This window comes from Lissotriton helveticus, chromosome 8, assembly GCF_964261635.1.
Source record: "Lissotriton helveticus chromosome 8, aLisHel1.1, whole genome shotgun sequence".
NCBI lineage: Eukaryota > Metazoa > Chordata > Amphibia > Caudata > Salamandridae > Lissotriton > Lissotriton helveticus.
The window spans coordinates 820276287-820283190 of NC_136069.1; positions in this window are offsets into that span (position 1 = coordinate 820276287).

Sequence of the window (6904 nt, forward strand, 5' to 3'; positions counted from 1 at the left end):
GAAAATTTTCAAAACGGACCATTTTGGTCATCTCAGAGGAATTTCATCAGGTCGCGGGTCATCGATTGTTTTGCATGAAAAATTGAACGTTCTCGCATGAACATTAATTCACTCTAAATATTGTTTATATCGCTTCCCGCAGTGAATAAACACGTTTTAAGCCCTCAAAGTGAGCATTTGGGTCCTTTGAAGTCACTTTTAACCATGAGCCCAATCTTGAGTTTTGGCTTCCTAGAAGCATGAAAATGACGATAACGATGCTCATTTTATCTCCAAAAGTGATGATCCACCTCTGAGAGTCAAAATTAGTTGAAAGATGAAAATTTTCAAAACGGACCATTTTGGTCATCTCAAAACAATTTCATCAGGTCGCGGGTCATCGATTGTTTTGCATAAAAAATTTAACGTTCTCGCATGAACATTAATTTACTCTAAATGTTCTTTATATCTCTTCTCGCAGTGAATAAACATGTTTTAAGCCCTCGAAGTGAGCATTTGGGTCCTTTTAAGTCACTTTTAACCATGAGCCAAATCTTGAGTTTTGGCTCCCTAGAAGCATGAAAATGACGATAACGATGCTCATTTTATCTCCAAAAGTGATGATCCTCCTCTGAGAGTCAAAATTAGTTGAAAGATGAAAACTTTCAAAACGGACCATTTTGGTCATCTCAGAGCAATTTCATCAGGTCGCGGGTCATCGATTGTTTTGCATGAAAAATTGAACGTTCTCGCATGAACATTAATTTACTCTAAATGTTCTTTATATCTCTTCCCGCAGTGAATAAACACGTTTTAAGCCCTCGAAGTGAGCATTTGGGTCCTTTTAAATCACTTTTAACCATGAGCCAAATCTTGAGTTTTGGCTCCCTAGAAGCATGAAAATGACGATAATGATGCTCATTTTATCCCCAAAAGTGATGATCCACCTCTGAGAGTCAAAATTAGTTGAAAGATGAAAATTTTCAAAACGGACCATTTTGGTCATCTCAGAGCAATTTCATCAGGTCGCGGGTCATCGATTGTTTTGCATGAAAAATTGAACGTTCTCGCATGAACATTAATTTACTCTAAATGTTGTTTATATCTCTTCCCGCAGTGAATAAACACGTTTTAAGCCCTCGAAGTGAGCATTTGGGTCCTTTTAAGTCACTTTTCACCATGAGCCAAATCTTGAGTTTTGGCTCCCTAGAAGCATGAAAATTACGATAACGATGCTCATTTTATCTCCAAAAGTGATGATCCACCTCTGAGAGTCAATATAAGTTGAAAGATGAACCTTTTCAAAATGGACCATTTTGTTCACCTCAGAGCAATTTCATCAGGTCGCGGGTCATCGATTGTTTTGCATGAAAAATTGAACGTTCTCGCATGAACATTAATTTACTCTAAATGTTGTTTATATCACTTCCCACAGTGAATAAACACGTTTTAATCCCTCGAAGTGAGCATTTGGGTCCTTTTAAGTCACTTTTCACCATGAGCCAAATCTTGAGTTTTGGCTCCCTAGAAGCATGAAAATTACGATAACGATGCTCATTTTATCTCCAAAAGTGATGATCCACCTCTGAGAGTCAAAATTAGTTGAAAGATGAAAATTTTCAAAACGGACCATTTTGGTCATCTCAGAGCAATTTCATCAGGTCGTGGGTCATCGATTGTTTTGCATGAAAAATTGAACGTTCTCGCATGAACATTAATTCACTCTAAATATTGTTTATATCGCTTCCCGCAGTGAATAAACACGTTTTAAGCCCTCAAAGTGAGCATTTGGGTCCTTTGAAGTCACTTTTAATCATGAGCCCAATCTTGAGTTTTGGCTTCCTAGAAGCATGAAAATGACGATAACGATGCTCATTTTATCTCCAAAAGTGATGATCCACCTCTGAGAGTCAAAAGTAGTTGAAAGATGAAAATTTTCAAAACGGACCATTTTGGTCATCTCAGAGCAATTTCATCAGGTCGCGGGTCATCGATTGTTTTGCATGAAAAATTTAACGTTCTCGCATGAACATTAATTTACTCTAACTTTTCTTTATATCTCTTCCCGCAGTGAATAAACACGTTTTAAGCCCTCGAAGTGAGCATTTGGTCCTTTTAAGTCACTTTTCACCATGAGCCAAATCTTGAGTTTTGGCTCCCTAGAAGCATGAAAATTACGATAACGATGCTCATTTTATCTCCAAAAGTGATGATCCAACTCTGAGAGTCAAAATTAGTTGAAAGATGAAAACTTTCAAAACGGACCATTTTGGTCATCTCAGAGCAATTTCATCAGGTCGCGGGTCATCGATTGTTTTGCATGAAAAATTGAACGTTCTCGCATGAACATTAATTTACTCTAAATGTTCTTTATATCTCTTCCCGCAGTGAATAAACACGTTTTAAGCCCTCGAAGTGAGCATTTGGGTCCTTTTAAGTCACTTTTAACCATGAGCCAAATCTTGAGTTTTGGCTCCCTAGAAGCATGAAAATGACGATAACGATGCTCATTTTATCTCCAAAAGTGATGATCCTCCACTGAGAGTCAAAATTAGTTGAAAGATGAAAACTTTCAAAACGGACCATTTTGGTCATCTCAGAGCAATTTCATCAGGTCGCGGGTCATCGATTGTTTTGCATGAAAAATTGAACGTTCTCGCATGAACATTAATTTACTCTAAATGTTCTTTATATCTCTTCCCGCAGTGAATAAACACGTTTTAAGCCCTCGAAGTGAGCATTTGGGTCCTTTTAAATCACTTTTAACCATGAGCCAAATCTTGAGTTTTGGCTCCCTAGAAGCATGAAAATGACGATAATGATGCTCATTTTATCTCCAAAAGTGATGATCCACCTCTTAGAGTCAAAATTAGTTGAAAGATGAACATTTTCAAAACGGACTATTTTGGTCATCTCAGAGCAATTTCATCAGGTCGCGGGTCATCGATTGTTTTGCATGAAAAATTGAACGTTCTCGCATGAACATTAATTTACTCTAAATGTTGTTTATATCTCTTCCCGCAGTGAATAAACACGTTTTAAGCCCTCGAAGTGAGCATTTGGGTCCTTTTAAGTCACTTTTAACCATGAGCCAAATCTTGAGTTTTGGCTCCCCAGAAGCATAAAAATTACTATGAAGATGCTCATTTTATCTCCAAAAGTGAAGATCCACCTCTGAGAGTCAATATTAGTTGAAAGATGAACCTTTTCAAAATGGACCATTTTGTTCACCTCAGAGCAATTTCATCAGGTCGCGGGTCATCGATTGTTTTGCATGAAAAATTGAACGTTCTCACATGAACATTAATTTACTCTAAATGTTGTTTATATCTCTTCCCGCAGTGAATAAACACGTTTTAATCCCTCGAAGTGAGCATTTGGGTCCTTTTAGGTCACTTTTCACCATGAGCCAAATCTTGAGTTTTGGCTCCCTAGAAGCATGAAAATTACGATAACGATGCTCATTTTATCTCCAAAAGTGATGATCCACCTCTGAGAGTCAATATTAGTTGAAAGATTAACCTTTTCAAAATGGACCATTTTGTTCACCTCAGAGCAATTTCATCAGGTCGCGGGTCATCGATTGTTTTGCATGAAAAATTGAACGTTCTCGCATGAACATTAATTTACTCTAAATGTTCTTTATATCTCTTCCCGCAGTGAATAAACACGTTTTAAGCCATCGAAGTGAGCATTTGGGTCCTTTTAAGTCACTTTTCACCATGAGCCCAATCTTGAGTTTTGGCTCCCTAGAAGCATGAAAATGAAGATAACGATGCTCATTTTATCTCCAAAAGTGATGATCCACCTCTGAGAGTCAAAATTAGTTGAAAGATGAAAACTTTCAAAACGGACCATTTTGGTCATCTCAGAGCAATTTCATCAGATCGCGGGTCATCGATTGTTTTGCATGAAAAATTGAACGTTCTCGCATGAACATTAATTTACTCTAAATGTTGTTTATATCTCTTCCCGCAGTGAATAAACACGTTTTAAGCCTTCGAAGTGAGCATTTGGGTCCTTTTAAGTCACTTTTCACCATGAGCCAAATCTTGAGTTTTGGCTCCCTAGAAGCATGAAAATGACGATAACGATGCTCATTTTATCTCCAAAAGTGATGATCCACCTCTGAGAGTCAAAATTAGTTGAAAGATGAAAATTTTCAAAACGGACCATTTTGGTCATCTCAGAGCAATTTCATCAGGTCGCGGGTCATCGATTGTTTTGCATGAAAAATTGAACGTTCTCACATGAACATTAATTCACTCTAAATATTGTTTAGATCTCTTCCCACAGTGAATAAACACGTTTTAAGCCCTCAAAGTGAGCATTTGGGTCCTTTTAAGTCACTTTTAACCATGAGCCCAATCTTGAGTTTTGGCTTCCTAGAAGCATGAAAATGACGATAACGATGCTCATTTTATCTCCAAAAGTGATGATCCACCTCTAAGAGTCAAAATTAGTTGAAAGATGAAAACTTTCAAAACGGACCATTTTGGTCATCTCAGAGCAATTTCATCAGGTCGCGGGGTCATCGATTGTTTTGCATGAAAAATTGAACGTTCTCGCATGAACATTAATTTACTCTAAATGCTCTTTATATCTCTTCCCGCAGTGAATAAACACGTTTTAAGCCCTCGAAGTGAGCATTTGGGTCCTTTTAAGTCACTTTTAACCATGAGCCAAATCTTGAGTTTTGGCTCCCTAGAAGCATGAAAATGACGATAACGATGCTCATTTTATCTCCAAAAGTGATGATCCACCTCTGAGAGTCAAAATTAGTTGAAAGATGAAAACTTTCAAAACGGACCATTTTGGTCATCTCAGAGCAATTTCATCAGGTCGCGGGTCATCGATTGTTTTGCATGAAAAATTGAACGTTCTCGCATGAACATTAATTTACTCTAAATGTTGTTTATATCTCTTCCCGCAGTGAATAAACACGTTTTAAGCCCTCGAAGTGAGCATTTGGGTCCTTTTAAGTCACTTTTCATCATGAGCCAAATCTTGAGTTTTGGCTCCCTAGAAGCATGAAAATTACGATAACGATGCCCATTTTATCTCCAAAAGTGATGATCCACCTCTGAGAGTCAAAATTAGTTGAAAGATGAACATTTTCAAAACGGACCATTTTGGTCATCTCAGAGCAATTTCATCAGGTCGCGGGTCATCGATTGTTTTGCATGAAATATTGAACGTTCTCGCATAAACATTAATTCACTCTAAATATTGTTTATATCTCTTCCCGCAGTGAATAAACACGTTTTAAGCCCTCAAAGTGAGCATTTGGGTCCTTTTAAGTCACTTTTAACCATGAGCCCAATCTTGAGTTTTGGCTTCCTAGAAGCATGAAAATGACGATAACGATGCTCATTTTATCTCCAAAAGTGATGATCCACCTCTGAGAGTCAAAATTAGTTGAAAGATGAAAACTTTCAAAACGGACCATTTTGGTCATCTCAGAGCAATTTCATCAGGTCGCGGGTCATCGATTGTTTTGCATGAAAAATTGAACGTTCTCACATGAACATTAATTTACTCTAAATGTTCTTTATATCTCTTCCCGCAGTGAATAAACACGTTTTAAGCCCTCGAAGTGAGCATTCGGGTCCTTTTAAGTCACTTTTAACCATGAGCCAAATCTTGAGTTTTGGCTCCCTAGAAGCATGAAAATGACGATAACGATGCTCATTTTATCTCCAAAAGTGATGATCCACCTCTGAGAGTCAAAATTAGTTGAAAGATGAAAACTTTCAAAACGGACCATTTTGGTCATCTCAGAGCAATTTCATCAGGTCTCGGGTCATCGATTGTTTTGCATGAAAAATTGAACGTTCTCGCATGAACATTAATTTACTCTAAATGTTCTTTATATCGCTTCCCGCAGTGAATAAACACGTTTTAAGCCCTCGAAGTGAGCATTTGGGTCCTTTTAAGTCACTTTTAACCATGAGCCAAATCTTGAGTTTTGGCTCCCCAGAAGCATAAAAATTACTATGAAGATGCTCATTTTATCTCCAAAAGTGAAGATCCACCTCTGAGAGTCAATATTAGTTGAAAGATGAACATTTTCAAAATGGACCATTTTGTTCACCTCAGAGCAATTTCATCAGGTCGTGGGTCATCGATTGTTTTGAATGAAAAATTGAATGTTGTCGCATGAACATTAATTTACTCTAAATTTTCTTTATATCTCTTCCCGCAGTGAATAAACAAGTTTTAAGCCCTCGAAGTTAGCATTTTGTCCTTTTAAGTCACTTTCAACCATGATTCAAATCTTGAGTTTTGGCTCCCTAGAAGCATGAAAATGATGATAAAGCTGCTCATTTTATCTCCAAAAGAGAAAATCCACCTCTGAGAGTCAAAATTAGTTGAAACATGAAAACTTTCAAAACGGACCATTTTGGTCATCTCAGAGCAATTTCATCAGGTCGCGGGTCATCGATCGTTTGGCATGAAAAATTGAACGTTCTCGCATTAACAATAATTTACTCTAAATCTTCTTTATATCTCCTCCCGCAGTGAATAAACACGTTTTAAGCCATCGAAGTGAGCATTTGGGTCCTTTTAAGTCACTTTTAACCATGAGCCCAATCTTGAGTTTTGGCTCCCTAGAAGCATGAAAATGACGATAAAGATGCTCATTTTATCTCCAAAAGTGATGATCCACCTCTGAGAGTCAAAATTAGTTGAAAGATGGACATTTTCAAAACGGACCATTTTGGTCATCTCAGAGCAATTTCATCAAGTCGCGGGTCATCGATCGTTTTGCATGAAAAATTGAACGTTCTCGCATGAACAATAATTTACTCTAAATGTTCTTTATATCTCTTACCGCAGAGAATAAACACGTTTTAAGCCCTCAAAGTGAGCATTTGGGTCCTTTTAAGTCACTTTTAACCATGAGCCAAATCTTGAGTTTTGG